The sequence below is a fragment of the Pleurodeles waltl genome, chromosome 7 (genome assembly GCF_031143425.1).
Source record: "Pleurodeles waltl isolate 20211129_DDA chromosome 7, aPleWal1.hap1.20221129, whole genome shotgun sequence".
Classification (NCBI taxonomy): Eukaryota; Metazoa; Chordata; class Amphibia; order Caudata; family Salamandridae; genus Pleurodeles; species Pleurodeles waltl.
The window spans coordinates 688,696,680-688,720,294 of NC_090446.1; the positions used below are offsets into that span (position 1 = coordinate 688,696,680).

At 45.8% G+C, this 23,615-nt stretch overlaps 1 pseudogene; it reads right to left on the reverse strand.

Annotated features, from left to right (window-relative positions):
• Nucleotides 1–604: 604 nt before the first annotated feature.
• Nucleotides 605–1,882, reverse strand: LOC138247303 (spliceosome RNA helicase DDX39B-like; annotated as a pseudogene).
• Nucleotides 1,883–23,615: the final 21,733 nt, after the last annotated feature.

The following is a 23,615-nucleotide window of genomic DNA, read 5'->3' on the forward strand; positions in this document are numbered from 1 at the left end:
CAAGTGTGTAATACAGGATAGATTATAATTGGGACATCAATGTTCCCACAAAGGAAATCCACATTTTGTATAAAAGAACCATCATCTTGTATTTTTTTCTAAAACAAAGAACATTGAGGGATCAGCTGTAGTACCATCACTAGAATTGATCTTGAACCAACCTGTTCTGCTTGGTGTTGAGTCTTCATGGCAGGCCAAGTGAAGAGAGGAGACTTCTGATATTTCCTTCTTCATCCTCAGACTAGCATCACTGGGTCACCACTGCAGACCACAAGACATGCCCAATGATGAGCAGAGCAGGATGCAGGCCAAACTTTACACTGCAAATCCAGAGTCTACAAGAGGATGACATGCCCATTTAGACATGCTTTTTTTCTGATTTGTTGCTGCTATAAAGTTCTGCATTGTCCAGCCACTTAAGAAAGGTGCTGCAGCTATGGTTTACAGTCATCACTTTGAATTTCAGCATAAGAAAATCAAGAGACTACAAATCAGTTGCCTGGGGAGCAGATAGAGGCTGTAACCTCATTCATTCTCAGAAGTAAAAGCAAAAAAACAAAAAAACAATGATGCCAACAAACTGAAATGTGCTGAGGCGGTTCTTTTACCTGGTCTGTTCAATGTATGAGGAGATGTCAATTTTCTCAGGAAGCTTGCTGATGTTCACCTCAAACCAATCCTGCACCTCGTTCACGATCTTAGTGTCTGTTTCATCTGACACAAATGTAATAGCAAGGCCCTTTGTACCAAAATGTCTTGCTCTGGGTAGCCGATGCAGATAAGTGTCAGAGTCCTCTGGCATGTCATAATTGAAGGCAATGTTGACTCGTTCAATGTGCATTACCCTGCCAAAAAGATTGGTAGGCACCAAGATCCAGTGGTGGAAGCCCTTAAACTGCTGGTAATGGGACAACCTTTCCTTCTGTGCATGCCTCAGTGGACGGCTATTGCAGGGAAGTTCTGCTCTACCAATAACTGTGCCAGAACAATGCATCACTGAACAGACTGAATGAAGATTACCACCTGATTGAACTCCAGCACATCCAGTAGGTCATAGAGCTTGTGATTCTTCTCATTGTCTTTCAGCTTGACGTAATACTACTGCAGTTCATGCAGGGTTAGCTTGGTCTCGTTATCCACAAAGATTTCAATGGGATCTTGCATAAACTTGGCCGGATCTCCTTGCTCAGAGTGGCGATGAACATCATGACCTGCTTCTCGTGCGGGGTCATGCAGAAGATCTCCTGGATGTCTCTGCACATATCAAGCTGCTCCAGCATCTTGTCACACTCATCTAGGATAAAGTGCTTAATGTGTTTGAGGTTCAGGATCTTGTTCCGCGCCAGACCCAGGATGCACCCACGGGTCCCCACCACGATGTGAGGGCAGTTCTTCTTTAGAATGTTTTCATCCTTCTTAATGGATAATCTGCCAAAGAACCACTTTGGACCTTCACTGTGGGCATGTACTTTGAGAATCGTTTGTGCTCCTTGTTGATCTAAAAGGCCAGTTCACGGATGTGACACATTACAAGCACCAATACATGTCCAGTCACTGGCTCCAGCTGCTGCAAAATGGCTAACATGAAGGTTGCTGTTTTCCCCATGCCTGATTTGGCCTGGCACAGGACTTCCATCCCAAGGATGCCGTGTGGGATACACTCATGCTGGACTTCCGATGGGTGCTCCAATCCAAAGTTCACAATGGCACACAGGAGCTTGGGCTTCATAAGAAAGTCCCGGAAACAAGAACTGTGAATTGAGAGGTAGGAGTCCTTCACCTCCTTCTTGGTTGGGACCTCGGCTGTATCTGCTCCTGCCTGGTTCTCCTCTTGGTCTTCCTTGTAGTCAAGGAGCTCATTGTTCACATTGTTCTCAGTCATACTGCCCACAGTGAAAAGGCCTCAGGAATGGTTGATAAGTTTGATACAGGGGTTCTGCTTGGAAGACCTCGCAGCTCCGACAAAGAAGTGTCCCTCGGTGCCAACGCAAAAGACCCGCTCTCCCTAGTGACCCCTTCTTCCATTTTACCTTTAATCTTTCCTTCTTGGACTGCAATTCCCCAAATGTTTCCACATCATTCCATTCCCTGATGCTCTCAATCAGTTCTCTTACATGCATTTTCAATCCCTTCAGCTTTACTAACCTTAAGTCCTTGCTGCTCATCATCATCCTGACATTCTTCCACAGTTTCTTCCTTTCCATTAGGTCAAACCCTCCTTCATCTGCCACTCTTTCCATTTTCACATAGGTTTCTTGTGCCTCTCTTGCAGCCTCTTTATTCAAGCAATGCAGTTAATTCTCACTGTACTGTCCTAAGAAATCCAAACCTGTGTTACTCCATATGATCTCTTCAAACTCAGTTTTTAATTGAGCTAGATCCTTGTGTCGTGGCTCCTGGAGTTCCTCCTGTAATGGGGGTTCCTGAGATCACTCCCTGCAAGGTCCCAGGATCTAGTATACTGGATGCATTCAGCATGTTCAAAAATGCTTAAAGGGGTGGTAGAGTGAATGCTCATCCTTGTCAAAGACTGGGACTCAACTAAAGTAGTAGGTGTTGATGTCGGGGCGGGGGATGAGACAGTGGTCTCAGTGTAACTTGGAGGTGAGGTGGCCTTGGAATATGGTTTAGAAATAGATTTGTTCTCTGTTGATACCTGGACTGTAGCACCTGTTGTCGGTGATGCATGATATGAGGTTTGCCTTATCCTTCAGAGTTAGTCTACAAAGGTGTCCTCCTCACTTTCTGCTTCTGTCTCAGCCCTACTTTTCTTTTTAGTAATGGGCCTCTCCTTCTCTATGCCCTCGCTATCTATCAGCGGATAAGCTCCTACCACCTCAATAACATCCTCCCTCCATCTCCTCTGCATCTCATCATCCTGGGCTCTTATCCAAGAGTAAGCCTTGTCACCGACTTTCAGCACAAAATTCTTTCTCTTCTTTTTGTTTGTGACCTGTTCCCAGGAATTCAGGGCCTCAAATTGTGTGAGTCTAGGCTGGGGTCTAAGGTTATACATTCTCCTTCTCAGAGAGTATGTGGAACGTGCCACTCTATGGGAACCATAATTTCAAGTGCTCTTCATTCCACTGAGCTCACGATTCATCTGCCAATACGACTGCATTACAGTCCAAGCTCAACCAATCTCAGCACATTCTCAGCATTCAGCAGCCAATCCCTTGCAGCACCCTACGACATAAGCACCTGTATTTTACCATCTCTCTCCTGAACTCTTCCCACCTTTCTCAGTGTTAACGTTGTCTTTGTTCTGTAGACCGACATTTCAAAAATAAAGAGAATATCCACTTCATACAGCAGAAGGCCCTTGACCTACAGGAGTTTGACTTACTCAGAGCACTCATTCCTGTCCACTAAGGAATGAATAACTGGCAGGCTCACTTAGTACTATTACACAACATATATGTTACATCCCTATCTTGGTTTGACTGATATTGCTTTACAGTACACCTCACCTTAGCAAACAACTTCAGACAATTTAACACATATTTAGATTACATCTTATTGACTGAGGTACCTCTCTACAACTTTATACCACAAGCATCTTTTAAATTAGAAAAATTCTTACACTGTTTTCCTCAAAAGTCAAAATAAGTTGTCAAGAACACAATAATTTTCATTCCCACAAGCCCAGCAAATAATGCCACATAATAACTGACTTTCAAATTCAGTCCACTGCATTCCACCACTACATTTGAAACTACAAATCCCAAGATGCACTGTCTTGTCTCACTTCTCAACCAGCTTCCACACACACTAATCCCTATCAAGACTCACGTTGTTCTCTCGGGGTTACCGAGTACATCGCCTCATCGCACCACAGTCGTCGGGAATCAGGATCGGATCAGGGCTGGATCAATTTGAACCTGTAAGGAAATGCCTCCTTGGCATGGTTGCCCCCTGACTTTTTGCCTTTGCTGATGCTATGTTTACAATTGAAAGTGTGCTGAGGCCTGCTAACCAGGCCCCAGCACCAGTGTTCTTTCCCTAACCTGTACTTTTGTATCCACAATTGGCAGACCCTGGCATCCAGATAAGTCCCTTGTAACTGGTACTTCTAGTACCAAGGGCCCTGATGCCAAGGAAGGTCTCTAAGGGCTGCAGCATGTCTTATGCCACCCTGGAGACCTCTCACTCAGCACAGACACACTGCTTACCAGCTTGTGTGTGCTAGTGAGGACAAAACGAGTAAGTCGACATGGCACTCCCCTCAGGGTGCCATGCCAGCCTGTCACTGCCTATGCAGTATAGGTAAGACACCCCTCTAGCAGGCCTTACAGCCCTAAGGCAGGGTGCACTATACCATAGGTGAGGGTACCAGTGCATGAGCATGGTACCCCTACAGTGTCTAAACAAAACCTTAGACATTGTAAGTGCAGGGTAGCCATAAGAGTATATGGTCTGGGAGTCTGTCAAACACGAACTCCACAGCACCATAATGGCTACACTGAAAACTGGGAAGTTTGGTATCAAACTTCTCAGCACAATAAATGCACACTGATGCCAGTGTACATTTTATTGTAAAATACACCCCAGAGGGCACCTTAGAGGTGCCCCCTGAAACTTAACCGACTATCTGTGTAGGCTGACTAGTTTTAGCAGCCTGCCACAAAACGAGACATGTTGCTGGCCCCATGGGGAGAGTGCCTTTGTCACTCTGAGGCCAGTAACAAAGCCTGCACTGGGTGGAGATGCTAACACCTCCCCCAGGCAGGAATTGTCACACCTGGCGGTGAGCCTCAAAGGCTCACCTCCTTTGTGCCAAACCAGCAGGACACTCCAGCTAGTGGAGTTGCCCAACTCCTCCGGCCAGGCCCCACTTTTGGCGGCAAGGCCGGAGAAAATAATGAGAAAAACAAGGAGTCACTGGCCAGTCAGGACAGCCCCTAAGGTGTCCTGAGCTGAAGTGACTCTAACTTTTAGAAATCCTCCATCTTGCAGATGGAGGATTCCCCCAATAGGGTTAGGATTGTGACCCCCTCCCCTTGGGAGGAGGCACAAAGAGGGTGTACCCACCCTCAGGGCTAGTAGCCATTGGCTACTAACCCCCCAGACCTAAACACGCCCTTAAATTTAGTATTTAAGGGCTACCCTGAACCCTAGAAAATTAGATTCCTGCAACTACAAGAAGAAGGACTGCCTAGCTGAAAAACCCCTGCAGAGGAAGACCAGAAGACGACAACTGCCTTGGCTCCAGAAACTCACCGGCCTGTCTCCTGCCTTCCAAAGATCCTGCTCCAGCGACGCCTTCCGAAGGGACCAGCGACCTCGACATCCCCTGAGGACTGCCCCTGCTTCGAAAAGACAAGAAACTCCCGAGGACAGCGGACCTGCTCCAAGAAAAGCTGCAACTTTGTTTCCAGCAGCTTTAAAGATCCCTGCAAGCTCCCCGCAAGAAGCGTGAGACTTGCAACACTGCACCCGGCGACCCCGACTCGGCTGGTGGCGATCCAACACCTCAGGAGGGACCCCAGGACTACTCTAAGGCTGTGAGTACAAAAACCTGTCCCCCCTGAGCCCCCACAGCGCCGCCTGCAGAGGGAATCCCGAGGCTTCCCCTGACCGCGACTCTTTGAACCTAAAGTCCCGACACCTGGGAGAGACCCTGCACCCGCAGCCCCCAGGACCTGAAGGACCGGACTTTCACTGGAGAAGTGACCCCCAGGAGTCCCTCTCCCTTGCCCAAGTGGAGGTTTCCCCGAGGAATCCCCCCCTTGCCTGCCTGCAGCGCTGAAGAGATCCCGAGATCTCTCATAGACTAACATTGCGAACCCGACGCTTGTTTCTACACTGCACCCGGCCGCCCCCGCGCCGCTGAGGGTGAAATTTCTGTGTGGACTTGTGTCCCCCCCGGTGTCCTACAAAACCCCCCTGGTCTGCCCTCCGAAGACGCGGGTACTTACCTGCAAGCAGACCGGAACCGGGGCACCCCCTTCTCTCCATTCTAGCCTATGCGTTTTGGGCACCACTTTGAACTCTGCACCTGACCGGCCCTGAGCTGCTGGTGTGGTGACTTTGGGGTTGCTCTGAACCCCCAACGGTGGGCTACCTTGGACCAAGAACTAAGCCCTGTAAGTGTCTTACTTACCTGGTTAACCTAACAAAAACTTACCTCCCCCAGGAACTGTGAAAATTGCACTAAGTGTCCACTTTTAAAACAGCTATTTGTCAATAACTTGAAAAGTATACATGCAATTTTTATGATTTAAAGTTCCTAAAGTACTTACCTGCAATACCTTTCAAATGAGATATTACATGTAGAATTTGAACCTGTGGTTCTTAAAATAAACTAAGAAAATATATTTTTCTATACAAAACCTATTGGCTGGATTTGTCTCTGAGTGTGTGTACCTCATTTATTGTCTATGTGTATGTACAACAAATGCTTAACACTACTCCTTGGATAAGCCTACTGCTCGACCACACTACCACAAAATAGAGCATTAGTATTATCTATTTTTACCACTATTTTACCTCTAAGGGGAACCCTTGGACTCTGTGCATGCTATTCCTTACTTTGAAATAGCACATACAGAGCCAACTTCCTACATTGGTGGATCAGCGGTGGGGTACAAGACTTTGCATTTGCTGGACTACTCAGCCAATACCTGATCACACGACAAATTCCAAAATTGTCATTAGAAATTGATTTTTGCAATTTGAAAAGTTTTCTAAATTCTTAAAAGACCTGCTAGGGCCTTGTGTTAGATCCTGTTTAGCATTTCTTTTTAGAGTTTAAAAGTTTGTAAAAGTTTGAATTAGATTCTAGAACCAGTTGTAGATTCTTAAAAAGTATTCCAACTTTTAGAAGCAAAATGTCTAGCACAGATGTGACTGTGGTGGAACTCGACACCACACCTTACCTCCATCTTAAGATGAGGGAGCTAAGGTCACTCTGTAAAATAAAGAAAATAACAATGGGCCCCAAACCTACCAAAATACAGCTCCAGGAGCTTTTGGCAGAGTTTGAAAAGGCCAACCCCTCTGAGGGTGGCAACTCAGAGGAAGAGGATAGTGACTTGGAGGACAATTCCCCCCTACCAGTCCTATCTAGGGAGAACAGGGTCCCTCAAACCCTGACTCCAAAAATAATAGTCAGAGATGCTGGTTCCCTCACAGGAGAGACCAACACCTCTGAAATCACTGAGGATAGCCCCAGTGAAGAGGACATCCAGTTAGCCAGGATGGCCAAAAGATTGGCTTTGGAAAGACAGATCCTAGCCATAGAGAGGGAAAGACAAGAGATGGGCCTAGGACCCATCAATGGTGGCAGCAACATAAATAGGGTCAGAGATTCTCCTGACATGTTGAAAATCCCTAAAGGGATTGTAACTAAATATGAAGATGGTGATGACATCACCAAATGGTTCACAGCTTTTGAGAGGGCTTGTGTAACCAGAAAAGTGAACAGATCTCACTGGGGTGCTCTCCTTTGGGAAATGTTCACAGGAAAGTGTAGGGATAGACTCCTCACACTCTCTGGACAAGATGCAGAATCTTATGACCTCATGAAGGGTACCCTGATTGAGGGCTTTGGATTCTCCACTGAGGAGTACAGGATTAGGTTCAGGGGGGCTCAAAAATCCTCGAGCCAGACCTGGGTTGACTTTGTTGACTACTCAGTGAAAACACTAGATGGTTGGATTCAAGGCAGTGGTGTAAGTAATTATGATGGGCTGTACAATTTATTTGTGAAAGAACACCTATTGAGTAATTGTTTCAATGATAAACTGCATCAGCATCTGGTAGACCTAGGACCAATTTCTCCCCAAGAATTGGGAAAGAAGGCGGACCATTGGGTCAAGACAAGGGTGTCCAAGACTTCAACAGGGGGTGACCAAAAGAAAGGGGTCACAAAGACTCCCCAGGGGAAGGGTGATGAGACAACCAAAACTAAAAATAGTAAAGAGTCTTCTACAGGCCCCCAAAAACCTGCACAGGAGGGTGGGCCCAGAGCCTCTTTACAAAACAATGGGTACAAGGGTAAAAACTTTGATCCCAAAAAGGCCTGGTGTCATAGCTGTAAACAGCATGGACACCAAACTGGAGACAAGGCCTGTCCCAAGAAAGGTTCCACTCCAAACTCCCATCCAGGTAACACTGGTATGGCTAGTCTCCAAGTGGGATCAACAGTGTGCCCAGAGCAAATCAGGGTCCACACTGAAGCTACTCTAGTTTCTGAGGGTGGGGTGGATTTAGCCACACTTGCTGTCTGGCCGCCTAACATGCAAAAATACAGACAGCAACTCTTAATTAATGGGACTAGAATAGAGGGCCTGAGGGATACAGGTGCCAGTGTCACCATGGTGACAGAGAAACTGGTTTCCCCTGGCCAATACCTGACTGGAAAAACTTACACAGTCACCAACGCTGACAATCAGAGAAAAGTACATCCCATGGCAATGGTTACTTTAGAATGGGGAGGGGTCAATGGCCTGAAACAGGTGGTGGTCTCCTCAAATATCCCAGTGGACTGTCTGCTTGGAAATGACCTGGAGTCCTCAGCATGGGCTGAGGTAGAACTAAAAACCCATGCAGCAATGCTGGGTATCCCTGAACTGGTGTGTGTGAAAACCAGAGCACAGTGCAAGGCACAGGGTGAACAAGTAGAGCTGGAGTCTGGAAGAATGGCCCAGCCTACCAAGAGAAAAGGAAAGTCAGTTGGGAAACCAACTGCAACACAGCAAAAGAAAGGGAACCTCTCTTCTCAGGAAGAAGTTCTGCCCTCTGAGGGAACTGAGCCTTTGGAGCTTGAACCTTATCAGGTTGAGCTCTTGGGCCCAGGGGGACCCTCAAGGGAAGAGCTGTGTAAGGGACAAGAAACCTGTCCCTCTCTTGAAGGCCTTAGGCAGCAAGCTGCTGAAGAGTCCAAAGGCAAGAAAAATGGAACACATAGGGTCTATTGGGAAGATGGGCTCCTGTACACTGAGGCCAGAGACCCCAAACCTGGTGCCACTAGGAGAGTGGTAGTGCCTCAGCTGTTCAGAGAGTTCATCCTAACATTGGCCCATGACATTCCCCTTGCTGGACATTTGGGACAAACCAAGACGTGGGAGAGGTTAGTCAACCACTTCTACTGGCCCAATATGTCCAACATGGTTAAGGAGTTTTGCCTCTCCTGCCCCACCTGTCAAGCCAGTGGTAAGACAGGTGGGCATCCAAAGGCCCCCCTCATTCCACTTCCTGTGGTGGGGGTGCCCTTTGAAAGAGTGGGTGTGGACATAGTTGGTCCACTAGAACCTCCCACAGCCTCAGGAAATATGTACATCCTGGTAGTAGTGGATCATGCTACCAGGTATCCTGAAGCTATTCCCCTTAGGTCGACTACTGCCCCTGCAGTAGCCAAGGCCCTCATTGGTATCTTTACCAGAGTGGGTTTCCCTAAGGAGGTGGTGTCTGACAGAGGTACCAACTTCATGTCAGCATACCTAAAGCACATGTGGAATGAGTGTGGAGTGACTTATAAATTCACTACACCCTACCATCCACAAACTAATGGCTTAGTTGAGAGATTCAACAAGACATTAAAAGGCATGATCATGGGGCTCCCAGAAAAACTCAAAAGGAGATGGGATGTCCTCCTGCCATGTCTGCTTTTCGCTTACAGGGAGGTACCACAGAAGGGAGTAGGATTCTCACCCTTTGAACTTCTGTTTGGTCATCCTGTAAGGGGACCACTTGCCCTTGTTAAAGAAGGCTGGGAGAGACCTCTCCATGAGCCTAAACAGGACATAGTGGACTATGTACTTGGCCTTCGCTCTAGAATGGCAGAGTACATGGAAAAGGCAACCAAAAACCTTGAGGCCAGCCAACAACTCCAGAAGTTTTGGTATGACCAAAAGGCTGCACTGGTTGAGTTCCAACCAGGGCAGAAAGTCTGGGTTCTGGAGCCTGTGGCTCCCAGGGCACTCCAGGACAAATGGAGTGGCCCTTACCCAGTGCTAGAGAGGAAGAGTCAGGTCACCTACCTGGTGGACCTGGGCACAAGCAGGAGCCCCAAGAGGGTGATCCATGTGAACCGCCTTAAGCTCTTCCATGACAGGGCTGATGTGAATCTGTTGATGGTAACAGATGAGGATCAGGAGGCAGAGAGTGAACCTCTCCCTGATCTTCTGTCATCAGACCCAAAAGATGGCACAGTAGATGGAGTGATCTACTCAGACACCCTCTCTGGCCAACAGCAGGCTGATTGTAGGAGAGTCCTACAACAGTTTCCTGAGCTTTTCTCCCTAACCCCTGGTCAGACACACCTGTGTACCCATGATGTGGACACAGGAGACAGCATGCCTGTCAAGAACAAAATCTTCAGACAGTCTGACCATGTTAAGGACAGCATCAAGGTGGAAGTCCACAAGATGCTGGAATTGGGAGTGATTGAGCGCTCTGACAGCCCCTGGGCTAGCCCAGTGGTCTTAGTCCCCAAACCTCACACCAAAGATGGAAAGAAAGAGATGAGGTTTTGTGTGGACTACAGAGGGCTCAATTCTGTCACCAAGACAGATGCCCATCCAATTCCAAGAGCTGATGAGCTCATTGATAAATTAGGTGCTGCCAAATTTCTAAGTACCTTTGACTTGACAGCAGGGTACTGGCAAATAAAAATGGCACCTGGAGCAAAAGAAAAGACAGCATTCTCCACACCTGATGGGCATTATCAGTTTACTGTTATGCCCTTTGGTTTAAAGAATGCCCCTGCCACCTTCCAAAGGTTGGTGAATCAAGTCCTTGCTGGCTTGGAGTCCTTTAGCACAGCTTATCTTGATGATATTGCTGTCTTTAGCTCCACCTGGCAGGATCACCTGGTCCACCTGAGGAAGGTTTTGAAGGCTCTGCAATCTGCAGGCCTCTCTATCAAGGCATCCAAATGCCAGATAGGGCAGGGAACTGTGGTTTACTTGGGACACCTTGTAGGTGGAGGCCAAGTTCAGCCACTCCAACCCAAGATCCAGACTATTCTGGACTGGGTAGCTCCAAAAACCCAGACTCAAGTCAGGGCATTCCTTGGCTTGACTGGGTATTACAGGAGGTTTGTGAAGGGATATGGATCCATTGTGACAGCCCTCACTGAACTCACCTCCAAGAAAATGCCCAAGAAAGTAAACTGGACTGTGGAATGCCAACAGGCCTTTGACACCCTGAAACAGGCAATGTGCTCAGCACCAGTTCTCAAAGCTCCAGATTATTCTAAGCAGTTCATTGTGCAGACTGATGCCTCTGAACATGGGATAGGGGCAGTTTTGTCCCAAACAAATGATGATGGCCTTGACCAGCCTGTTGCTTTCATTAGCAGGAGGTTACTCCCCAGGGAGCAGCGTTGGAGTGCCATTGAGAGGGAGGCCTTTGCTGTGGTTTGGTCCCTGAAGAAGCTGAGACCATACCTCTTTGGGACTCACTTCCTAGTTCAAACTGACCACAGACCTCTCAAATGGCTGATGCAAATGAAAGGTGAAAATCCTAAACTGTTGAGGTGGTCCATCTCCCTACAGGGAATGGACTTTATAGTGGAACACAGACCTGGGACTGCCCATGCCAATGCAGATGGCCTTTCCAGGTTCTTCCACTTAGAAAATGAAGACTCTCTTGGGAAAGGTTAGTCTCATCCTCTTTCGTTTGGGGGGGGGTTGTGTAAGGAAATGCCTCCTTGGCATGGTTGCCCCCTGACTTTTTGCCTTTGCTGATGCTATGTTTACAATTGAAAGTGTGCTGAGGCCTGCTAACCAGGCCCCAGCACCAGTGTTCTTTCCCTAACCTGTACTTTTGTATCCACAATTGGCAGACCCTGGCATCCAGATAAGTCCCTTGTAACTGGTACTTCTAGTACCAAGGGCCCTGATGCCAAGGAAGGTCTCTAAGGGCTGCAGCATGTCTTATGCCACCCTGGAGACCTCTCACTCAGCACAGACACACTGCTTACCAGCTTGTGTGTGCTAGTGAGGACAAAACGAGTAAGTCGACATGGCACTCCCCTCAGGGTGCCATGCCAGCCTCTCACTGCCTATGCAGTATAGGTAAGACACCCCTCTAGCAGGCCTTACAGCCCTAAGGCAGGGTGCACTATACCATAGGTGAGGGTACCAGTGCATGAGCATGGTACCCCTACAGTGTCTAAACAAAACCTTAGACATTGTAAGTGCAGGGTAGCCATAAGAGTATATGGTCTGGGAGTCTGTCAAACACGAACTCCACAGCACCATAATGGCTACACTGAAAACTGGGAAGTTTGGTATCAAACTTCTCAGCACAATAAATGCACACTGATGCCAGTGTACATTTTATTGTAAAATACACCCCAGAGGGCACCTTAGAGGTGCCCCCTGAAACTTAACCGACTATCTGTGTAGGCTGACTAGTTTTAGCAGCCTGCCACAAAACGAGACATGTTGCTGGCCCCATGGGGAGAGTGCCTTTGTCACTCTGAGGCCAGTAACAAAGCCTGCACTGGGTGGAGATGCTAACACCTCCCCCAGGCAGGAATTGTCACACCTGGCGGTGAGCCTCAAAGGCTCACCTCCTTTGTGCCAAACCAGCAGGACACTCCAGCTAGTGGAGTTGCCCGCCCCCTCCGGCCAGGCCCCACTTTTGGCGGCAAGGCCGGAGAAAATAATGAGAAAAACAAGGAGGAGTCACTGGCCAGTCAGGACAGCCCCTAAGGTGTCCTGAGCTGAAGTGACTCTAACTTTTAGAAATCCTCCATCTTGCAGATGGAGGATTCCCCCAATAGGGTTAGGATTGTGACCCCCTCCCCTTGGGAGGAGGCACAAAGAGGGTGTACCCACCCTCAGGGCTAGTAGCCATTGGCTACTAACCCCCCAGACCTAAACACGCCCTTAAATTTAGTATTTAAGGGCTACCCTGAACCCTAGAAAATTAGATTCCTGCAACTACAAGAAGAAGGACTGCCTAGCTGAAAAACCCCTGCAGAGGAAGACCAGAAGACGACAACTGCCTTGGCTCCAGAAACTCACCGGCCTGTCTCCTGCCTTCCAAAGATCCTGCTCCAGCGACGCCTTCCGAAGGGACCAGCGACCTCGACATCCCCTGAGGACTGCCCCTGCTTCGAAAAGACAAGAAACTCCCGAGGACAGCGGACCTGCTCCAAGAAAAGCTGCAACTTTGTTTCCAGCAGCTTTAAAGATCCCTGCAAGCTCCCCGCAAGAAGCGTGAGACTTGCAACACTGCACCCGGCGACCCCGACTCGGCTGGTGGCGATCCAACACCTCAGGAGGGACCCCAGGACTACTCTAAGGCTGTGAGTACAAAAACCTGTCCCCCCTGATCCCCCACAGCGCCGCCTGCAGAGGGAATCCCGAGGCTTCCCCTGACCGCGACTCTTTGAACCTAAAGTCCCGACACCTGGGAGAGACCCTGCACCCGCAGCCCCCAGGACCTGAAGGACCGGACTTTCACTGGAGAAGTGACCCCCAGGAGTCCCTCTCCCTTGCCCAAGTGGAGGTTTCCCCGAGGAATCCCCCCCTTGCCTGCCTGCAGCGCTGAAGAGATCCCGAGATCTCTCATAGACTAACATTGCGAACCCGACGCTTGTTTCTACACTGCACCCGGCCGCCCCCGCGCCGCTGAGGGTGAAATTTCTGTGTGGACTTGTGTCCCCCCCGGTGTCCTACAAAACCCCCCTGGTCTGCCCTCCGAAGACGCGGGTACTTACCTGCAAGCAGACCGGAACCGGGGCACCCCCTTCTCTCCATTCTAGCCTATGCGTTTTGGGCACCACTTTGAACTCTGCACCTGACCGGCCCTGAGCTGCTGGTGTGGTGACTTTGGGGTTGCTCTGAACCCCCAACGGTGGGCTACCTTGGACCAAGAACTAAGCCCTGTAAGTGTCTTACTTACCTGGTTAACCTAACAAAAACTTACCTCCCCCAGGAACTGTGAAAATTGCACTGTGTCCACTTTTAAAACAGCTATTTGTCAATAACTTGAAAAGTATACATGCAATTTTTATGATTTAAAGTTCCTAAAGTACTTACCTGCAATACCTTTCAAATGAGATATTACATGTAGAATTTGAACCTGTGGTTCTTAAAATAAACTAAGAAAATATATTTTTCTATACAAAACCTATTGGCTGGATTTGTCTCTGAGTGTGTGTACCTCATTTATTGTCTATGTGTATGTACAACAAATGCTTAACACTACTCCTTGGATAAGCCTACTGCTCGACCACACTACCACAAAATAGAGCATTAGTATTATCTATTTTTACCACTATTTTACCTCTAAGGGGAACCCTTGGACTCTGTGCATGCTATTCCTTACTTTGAAATAGCACATACAGAGCCAACTTCCTACAGAACCTCGGGAGAAAAAAACACCTGAACAATGAAGGTACAGTAGTCGGCTTTTTGGTCAATTTGCCTCACTCAAATGGGTCCAATCAATCCCTGATAGATCCATTCAAAACATCACCTCTGCTACCACTTTTGTTGGCAGGCAAACCTGATTTACTTTTGAATGCACGCCAACGATTTAGATCGGGAGCATTGGAGTTGCTCTCAGACTTTGGTGGTCCCCTGTAGACCGTCTAATTGTATTAATTTTCATACATTAATGTTATGTTGTAGGTACTTGAAATTAGAATGACAGACAATGACTAAAGTTTAAAGTTTACTCAAGGAATATCCGTACAGAAATTAATAGGCTGGGCCATCAATCAATTAGTACAAGAGTGTTCCAATCAAAAAGAATACAAAAAGAACTCAGTAAAGTTATACTGGAAATCCAGCATGGAGTTGTCCTTTAAGAGAGGGAACGATGTTCCACCACCATTAAGTCACATTCTTTTACATGACTTTCTACAAAGGACTTCATACATTTACTTCACGAATACATGGTTGACAAGGGTTTCACAAATAGGGAACGAGGAAAAAGAAACATTTATCACAGAATAAATTCAGAGATTCTCTAACCATTCTACTACATTAGACTTGGATGGTCGCAGAGTCTATACTGGTGACATGACTTGTTACGTAGTATGTTTTTTAGTTTGGGACTGTTGAGTTGTTTTTTAATACATTCATCATGTCCACAGCAGCTGGGTAAGCCTTAGTCTTTCATTGCAAGGTTTACAATTCTTTATTACAGCAAAACGCATAACAGCAAAAATTATCATATGGCATGTTATGATGTCACATCCAAGACGAAAGAAAACACAAAGTTGTCCTACGTTTCTGATACATTAAGCACTACCATTTACTACTCCCCTACAGCTCATTCAAAAAGTGACCCACATTTGTAAAGCGGGGAAGTTTTTAACTTGCAAACACTAGCTGTGTAAGTGAGTCTGCGTGCATTTGTGCTTGCTGCAGGCAATGTTTGTGGTATTAGCAGGGAATTAAACAGAAAAAAACGATTCGTCAGACGATTAAACTGGCACTCCACAAAGAGCTAAAAAAGTAGCCCTCGCACTCACCCGTAAAACAAGCCCATCGAGCACTGCCGGATCGGCCTATGAACCGACCCTGGAATGTATAAATGCAGGAAACATGATAGGTCTCACTGCTGAATTCCTGGTTAACGAGTAAAGACTAGTGTTTCAGCAATTTAATGTGAACTTTGAAAAGTTACCTTGAGCTCACTGAGTAGAGCATTTCTGCGGGCCAATTTCCAGGCAAGGAAAATCATATTTGGAGAGCTACAAGTTAATACATGCCTTTGACGTTATGAAATCGATGTTTTAGGCACCATAGGACCCGGTGATTGATTTGTATGCAGCGCGGCGACCTTTCTTCGCTCGCTTAGAAGATTACACGGTCAGTCGTTCGCTCTTTCGGCAGATACAGTTGGCCGACAGGATCCAGCAAATCAAAAAATGGATTGTGTTCCCTAAGGCTTCCTGAATACAGAAAAAAGATCTCTGGATAGTGCAATCCATTTCTGCCATCTCTGCCCCTGTTTTCCAAAGGTTCTCGATTTGCTGCGTAATCGTTCTTCGTCAAAAACAAACACCAGTGCCTCTTGCATACAAATTCAGCTGAAAAGGCAAGGTCGCTAAGTCCTTTGGTCCTTAGATTTCTGTTTTTGAATACGATACAGTCGCTTTATACTGTGGAGTTCGGAGTGTGTAAAAGACAATACCCTCTTACATGTCTATGTGGACGTCATTTAGTGGTTACCAGGTTTCTCTTGCTTGCTCTTTGCGACCCCTGGCACTGTCTTGCGACCACTGGACTCAAACAAGCATTTTCAATGCAACGGGTCTCGCATTTGTTCGACTTAGAGCTATTAGCGTTGTAAAGCAAAAAAAAACAAAAAAAAAACAGATAAAGTAGTCTAGACTCCAGGCTGAAAACATCGAGCCTCGTATGTTTTTGGTACTTTACTGGTGCTGTGTAGGTGGGTTAAACACCGGAAAAGGCATGATGTATGCATGCCTTTCACAAATGAAAGCAAGGGTATTTTTAAAGGCAATCCCACGAATCAATGTAAGTGACTGACGTGGCATGTGCCTGGTTTCAAGCCCAAAGAGAGATTACAGAATGGACGGAGCACTTTGTGCTTTCCCATAAAAATCAGTGCCACTAACACAGAGGCAGCTCCTCCTTTTGGACTTGGCTTGGGGCTCTACCAGGGGCGGCTCCTTCGCTATGGCTAAGGAGCATAGCTCCCCCTGGCCAAGAGCCAGCAGAAGAAAACCAAGCATTGGCATAGCCAATAGGCCTTGCCTTTGGATGTGATAGCATGATTTTTTTTTTGTGTGTATTAGTATGATATATTCTATTCTAATGTTATTTATGCATGTATATGTTTAAGCTTTGTTGGTGTGTAGCACAGTGTGTATCTTTATCCTAAAATATAGTATAGTTCACAGGCTGTAAACAACCTCTGTAGGTGAGTAAAAGATGGAAAGGGGGCTTAAGCCAGTGTGCCAACCGCAGTGAGTGAGAAGCAGCTGATATAAAACCACATGTTTTAAGCTTAGAAGCTTTAACCTCAAAACAACAGACACTCACCATAAAAAGTGTGCCAACTAAACATTAGAACAATTTTACAGACAATATATATCCTGGAACGCAAACCAAATGACCCTCACTGAAGCATTGCAGAGAAATGATTGGCTCTAAAAACACCACATACATCACAAATACAATTAAGATAAAATCCCTTTGTTTGTTAAAATGTAGCTGCAAAAAAGGAGATTAGAAAGCTATAATCTTTGTGACACAAAGGTTAATATAAGTTTCTGCTAAACAGACGCAAGGGTGAAATAAAGTACACTGCAAACCTGCAAAACTGCATGGAAATGAGAAAATATCATAATTGTACGAAATATAAGCTTTGATAATAAACAAAATTTGTAACCAAGATGAAAAAATAAGCAGCAATAACAAGGAACCCGACAATAAACACAGCGAGCAGCACCAGGAACAATTATCAAACCGCATGTATCCACTATCCTTAAAATACCTTTAATTTCTTCATTAAAAAATGCATGTATATGTAGTGCTTAATTTGTGCTTATTGTTTCCGGTGCTGAGCACTGGCATCTATTTATGAGGGCTGGCACTGATTCTTCTGCCTCAAGTATTTACTGCGAGCAAAAGACACATATGGTAAAGACAGAGGAAGAGAGAAACGAAAAAGCGTCACAAAGAGAGAAAACAGAAAGCTGCTAGAGTGAGCTGAAGGGGCAGGGACCGGCAGTACATGGATTAAAGAGGCCCGAGATGGCTTCAGGATTACGCTCCCTCAGTATTCCGTGTTTGCACATTTAATTGCAGCGGCTGCGTGTTCAAGACCAGGGCTTTGGGCACCAGCACTTTTTTATTTACAAATTAAGCACTGTGTCTATGGCATTAACTGATATTTTCTTACCTGCTTTAATCCAAAAATATGTATGTTTAAGAATTAAATAAATGTTAGCCCTTATGCAATGTAAATGTAAACCTTTCTGCCACAACTTGCACATGTAAAATAACGTGTCCAGAAACATAAAATCACTATTCCTTGAAAAGCACAATTTGCATTGATGTTAGTTGTGAACATATATTTGTTTGCCAAAAATAAATTGCATTTGCCAACTATTTATCTCCCCAAAACACTTCAGCAAGTGAAACAGCTGTGCACACTTATTTTTGCAACATTGTATTAAAATAAAGTGGCCAGCTAAGTATATGCAAAATGTTCCGTGGGGACAGTTGATACGCTTGAAATGAAAAGTTAAATAAAAATTTGTGACAAGTGTTTTCAAAGCACTACAGTGTGATTTCTATTCTTTAGGCAACCTTTAGCACTTTAAAAGAAATGCACAGAATCACAACCTTTAGAACAACCCGCCCGGGATGGAGACACAAATGGCAATAAAGGAAGAATCCTTGCAGTATTGTTGAAAAAGCGGGGTGCTTCATGACTTAAAAGAAAAACAATAACATACCCATAAAGATTGCTATCACCCTTACAAGCAACATTTCTGTTGTTTGTAAACATTAAACATGAACGCAAGCGCTGTATAAACTTTAAGAACATGTATCCTCACAGCACACTGTGAGCCAAAAGTTCTCCCAAAAGTTTATAGGTATGCTAAAAGGCTAAAAAGTAACCGATCCCTAGAAATGTGTCACAAAACGAACTAGCAGCTCCAGAAAAAAACAAAGTAAAAATGGCAACCATAATGAATGAAAACCAGTAAATATAAAACAACATTGTGTTATGTTTGTAAGCTTTATATTAAAATACACTATAATCCATGGCCTTTAAACAACCTCCGTATTTAAGTGAAAGATGGAAAAGAGGGCTGAAGCCAGCGTGCCAGCGCAGTGAGTGGAAAGCGTAAGTATAAAACAACGTGTTTTGCTGGAAAGCTTTATCCTAAAATACATTATCATCCACAGGCAAAGGGGGCTGAAGCAGCAAAATGTCAGCTAAGTATATACTAAAATGTTCTATCAATTATAGTTCATACGCGAAGTCCATTTGAAATTAAAAGTTAAAAAAACAATTTTTGCTAATGTTTTCAAAGAACTACAGTGTGATTTCTAGGCTTTGGGCAGCCTTTAGCACTTCAAAAAAAATGCACGGAATCACACCTTTTGTAACATCCCCACGCCAGGATGGAGACACAAATGGCCAATAAAGGAAGAATCTTTGCAGTATTGTTGTGAAAGCGGGGTGCTTCATGACTTAAAAGAAAAACATTAACATACCCATAAAGATTGTATCCTAAATGACACTATCGTCGAGAGCTGTAAAAAAACATCTGTACGTGAGTGAAAGATGTAAAAGTAGCTGAAGCCATCGTGCCAACCTCAGTAAATGGAAAACGACCAATATAAAACACCATGTGTTACGTTTTAAAGCTTTCTCTTAAAATACACGAAATCGTCACACAAGCTGTAAACAAGAATTTAAACAAATAGTGCCATTAAATGTGAGAAGAAACATATCAAGCGCACCACACAAAGCTCTAAATGCTTAAAAAAAAGGTCTGAAGCACAAAGTAAAATAAAAAGTAGGGCAGGACTACAAGTCCTAGGGCGATACTCCATGGGAGTAAACAACTTCCAAAAAGGAGGGTGCTAAAGTCCAAATTAACCACTAGCGAGCAAAAGAATTTAACAAGACAGCCCATAGACTAATCAAAAGCAAGGGGATGAGTCACAAGCCCCATACTGAATATAACAGATCACCTGACAGCGCGAGCCCTGTCTAGGCTCAACTTAATGAAACAATAGTTTTCTAGGGTATGCACAGGAGGTGGGAGGGGAGAGTGCACTAAGTGCGCATGTGTGTTTGGCCGGCAGTCTGAGGCCAGCCAAACACACATGCACACTTAGGTTTTGATTCGAGCCTCGTTTCCTTAGTGCCAAGACCGGCACATCTGGCTGCTAGACCGCATCACCTTTGCTCTTCTGTACATAAAAATGTGCTTCCATTTACCTTTTATTTAATTATCTAAGCAGTTTCAACATAGACATGTGTTCATAAGAATTCGAACCTCCAAAGCACACTTTTCATGTTGAAACCAAAAAGTACTTGAGTAGGTGGGGAAATGCTATGAAAATGTTAAACTGTGAGGTGCACTAAAGTGTACTAAATGCCTCAGTGTGTATTAATGCACCAAAAATACAAAATGGCAAAAGAAAATCTTCACAAGCTAATGCCAAACTTCATGTCTGGATACTGGGGTCGGTTTAGGTTGTTTTTAGGTTTTGCCTCAGACAGCACATGCGCTGTGGGCAAAATCTTTTGTTTATGAAAAAGAACATAAAACTGGCTTTGAGGCAGATCATTATTTACCATTACTTACTACTAGTTAGCTTCTATGTCAGTCTAATTTTTTGCTTCTTATTGGTTAGTGCCTCCTGCTCGACTCCTGCTTCCGCCTGAGGCTTCACTGATTGTCCCTGCCTTGGAGCATGGACCTAGTACAGCTTGCTATCTGCAGCCAGTCTTCTTTCATTTGCCCCACTATTCTGCAGGCACTTTCTTTTGACTTTGTATCATGCAGTCTATCAAACTGCAGGTGTCTGCAGTCCGTCTCCTTACCCTGTCCCTCCCTTGTGCTGCTTGTCCCGCCTGCTTTCCTCCTGCTGTCCATTGTGCTGCTCACTCTCTCCTCCCGGCACCTCCATCATTATGCTTTCTCTTGCCCTCCTCCCGCAGTCCGTTCTTGCTGCTGACTCCTTCCCTCACCTCCCTCATCTTGCTTACCCACCCCATGCTTTTCAGACATATTGCACAGCAGTGCATGGTGCTATGCAACATAGCTTAAAGAAAAATAGTATTATCACGCGGGCAACGCTGGTCACCTCATAGCACTTTTTTTCCTTTACTTTATGCCACACTGCACCAGGAGCCGCTCCTCCATTAGGATGGAGCAGCGTCACCCCTCTGTATAAAATGCCCTCTGGAATTAAAAATAAAGTGGCATTTAAGTTAATGTACTCCTTTTTATTTTCCTTCCTCCAATCCCAGGCTGAGTATCAGGACGGGGCCGGGGCACTACTACTGAGTGACAGTAGTGAGTTATGCATATTGTAAAGTGCACATGTCTTTTAGCCAGCTGTCTTGCGACGGCCAGCCAGACATACATATTTTAACCTTCTCTAACCTAGCTGTCTTAAGACAACTGGGTTGGAGAAAGCACTGGCATCTAGTGCTCTTGAGAATGCTGAGAGAGGCCACTACCTCTAATCCTGGCACTTCTCTCATGCTGGTTGCCGGCAAGAGAGCAGCATCAGGATTACTTAAGGAAATTTGAAGGAGCCCAAGGAGACCCGAGTGAGGAAGACGTCATGCAGCAAGCAAGGAAAGTGTTTTTTCTTTTTATTTACACACACCACTCACCTTGCATGTATGCCCGCCCTCCCACTCTGCCTACATGCCAGCCGCTGCTGCATTGCACAGTTGTATACATCGCCTAATGAGAAAAAAAAGTGTTTTGACACAGTTAACACTGGTGGCATCTTTGTGCTTTTTTTCTCTGCAGGCTGCTGTGAAACATGTCCAAAAAACATTGACAAAGCCAATAGAGCTTGCATAGACAAAACCTGCTGGTGTGTCAATGCTTGTTTGTATTCGTTTTCTGCTGACAGTCATAGGCTATTGCAACATGAATGGGTGATCAGAGATGTGAGTATCATGATAGAGGATTGCATTCCAGTGTTGAGATCCGGAGAGGTGAAGTGAAGGGGGTGGTTATTTTTCTGGTCTTTCACTCAAGTGGGGAAATGCTGCATGGGTATTTTACTTCTTAATCTGTTAGTTATCCACATCCAGCAAGGAGACTAGCATGGTCTGGCCACTAGTACTGGTCACAGGCAGAAGTCAGTCCTAGATTCTCCTCCTCACACAGCCTGTCTGGTTGTTTGGCTTTGAAATCTAAATTAAAATACATTTTTGGCTGGTAGCTCCTCAACAAAGTCGGACCATCGCAAGTTTTATTCTCTGAAAATGGGGGATCATAGTGTGGATCTAGAGCTTTAGGTTCTTTCATGGGCAGTTTTTTGCTATTTCAGTAAAAATAGCTGACATTTTCTGCCTGCTCTCTGCAAGCAAAAAGGTTCAGCAGGAATGCCACTGAAAGGTGAGGACTGTTTGGGGGTCAGAGCTTGCAGGACATGCTTATGCCTCTCCGGTGAAGCATTGTCTGCTATTCCCAGGTTGCTGCAGGGGGAGTGGAGGCTAGCCCGGGCTGCATGCCAAGATCCTTTGCCTCTGCAGCTTAAGTGGCGTTCTGGTTGTAGCTGGTTCTATAATTATCGGGTCAGGAATTGACAGATTATTGGACCTGACCCTTCTTATAAGGTCATCCCCAAACATTTTGCCTTCCTCCTCCTATTTTTTCTGACCATTTCTGTTGATGTTAGGACTCTGAGCCCTGAGCTAAAGTGCATGTGCTCACCCTTCTAAACTGGTATGATTAGCTTACACCTAATTGGCACATTTAATTTACTTGTAAGTCCCTTGTACAGTGGTATTCCTATTTCCACGACCGGTAAATTAAATGCTAGTACTAGGCCCGGAGCGCAGCTTGCACCACCCACAGAAGTAACCTTTCAAACCAGTCTCAGGGCTGCTACCGCAGGGCCAGATGCACAGTTTACTGCCACAGGGACCTGGCATCTAAATTTACTTGCCAGGCCTGGAACTCCCTTTTTAGTGCATTATGTCACCCCTAAGATAGGCGCTAGCTAGCCCTATGGGCAGGGTGCTGTGTATGTAAAAGGAAGGACATATGTCTTTAAGTACTACATGTCCTGGTAGTGACCACAGCCTATCTAGTTTCTCACTACTGTGAGTGCTGCCTCTCTCATTAGATTGCTTTGGAAATGCCCTTACATATGTCTAAGTGATATCGTCTAATATATGAGGGGTGATATAGGCATGCTTGATAGGGTTGTAATGGTAGTGTGAAATGCTGCCTACTGGTGTAGGTGGATTTTTTATTACCATTATGGAAATGCCACTTATAGAAAGTGAGCATTTCTCTGGGCTTATGAATCTGGTGTTTTGCAGCTTGCCTCCAATCCACATCTGGGACAGAGTGACAGCTGGGATTTGTGCATACTTTTCAGCCAGCCTGTACACAGGGAGGGTGGAGGTGCCACAAGAGGGTATCTGCATATTGAATGGTCTTCCTGGGCTGGGAGAAATAGAGGCGGGGCACACCTACATTTGTAAAGGCTGTGTCCTTGCCTCACACAAAGGGATTTGTTTACCCTCCATTGAGGTCTGGAGCCAGTGATGGAGGAAAGAGGGGGTATTCCTGGAACCGATCAGTGCTGGTTGGAACCCCAGCTCGCTTTTCTGTGAAGGCTGTGCAAAATGAGTATATGTACAGGGGGCTGTCCCCCATATTTGGAGAGCACTTTTGGACTTGGAACGAAACCTCTGCCAGAGGGACTGCCTGACTGCACAAAAGGACTTATCTGGACTGCTCTTCTTTTGTTGGCCTGCTGCCTGGTGTTGGCTGGGTGGCCGAAATGACTCATCTGGATTGCTTTTCTGTATATTGCCCTACTGCCAGCCTTTCCCCTGGCTCTGGAGTGCCATGGCTCTGTGGGGCTGCTAGAAGGAACCACCACTAGAACTTGTTGTTGTGTGTGCTGGCCTGTCTGCCCCTTGGTGTCCCCTGCGGTACCTCC